The sequence below is a fragment of the Palaemon carinicauda genome, chromosome 12 (genome assembly GCF_036898095.1).
Source record: "Palaemon carinicauda isolate YSFRI2023 chromosome 12, ASM3689809v2, whole genome shotgun sequence".
NCBI classification, from domain to species: domain Eukaryota; kingdom Metazoa; phylum Arthropoda; class Malacostraca; order Decapoda; family Palaemonidae; genus Palaemon; species Palaemon carinicauda.
Genome location: NC_090736.1, coordinates 111,243,878 through 111,244,887, shown reverse-complemented (window position 1 = coordinate 111,244,887; position 1,010 = coordinate 111,243,878).

Here is a 1,010-nt window from a genome sequence, read left to right as displayed (position 1 = left end):
CACATGAACTCCAAGGAAAGATAAACATTACTTACCGATAAGATGAAAAATTATTCATTTTCAAAACTGTAAAAACTTTATTGATAGATATTAATAATGCTAAATTCACAATGACTGTTCATGTACTCAAAAAAAAAAAAAAAAAATAATAATAATAAAAAAAAAATGCCGAGTTTCATTGATTATTTGACGAATATTTCTCTAAAAATCGAAATTGAGTTAATTCACTCAAAGTCATCTCTGGCATCCTTTTTATAATGTTGACAAGCTCTAGGACAAATTAAACAACGGAGATGTGACAAATTTAAAATCCCTTCACCCTAGTTTCTTCGAAGTCAGGGCAGTGTGCCCATAGATTTTATCTCTGTCAGTTCTTTGTATTAGTTATTTTCAATATTATTCACCTTGTTTATATTTGGATTATATTTATTTTATTTAGCATACGCCTAGCAGTGATGTAGTCTAGCTTGGTTCCCTCACTTAGTCTCCCCTCACTCAGTCTTCCCTCTCTCGTTCTACTGAATGCGTTGTTGTCTACCACTTTATGTTTTACCCTGTATTCACTATTTTAAGTAATTCATAACGTGATTTATTACGTTGGGCATTACAAAGTGTCTTAGAATGCCGAAACGTACCCATCATTTCAAGATATGTATGGCTAACCTGGCCAAAAGCCGGCCAGGAAAAGATAAATGCCATGACGAGGAAGTTTGTGTGGAGTGGGAAGAAACAAAGCCCCCTTCCATACCCACTCTCTCTGGCTCGCCTTTTGTTGATATCAACAACAGAGGTACATGAGACTGTTTGCCCATACCTGATTCCATCAACACCAACTGTCTTTGTCCACAACCATATTCCTACTACATCAGCTGATCCGGCGGACAAGGACAACTGCGTTCCGTCAATATCAGCTTAGTCAACTGCAAGTGATACAGCGTCTGAAACTGTGCCTTTAAAATACGTGCAAGGCTTGAAGATCTGTTATAGTGTGTGATTTCCGTGACTATGAT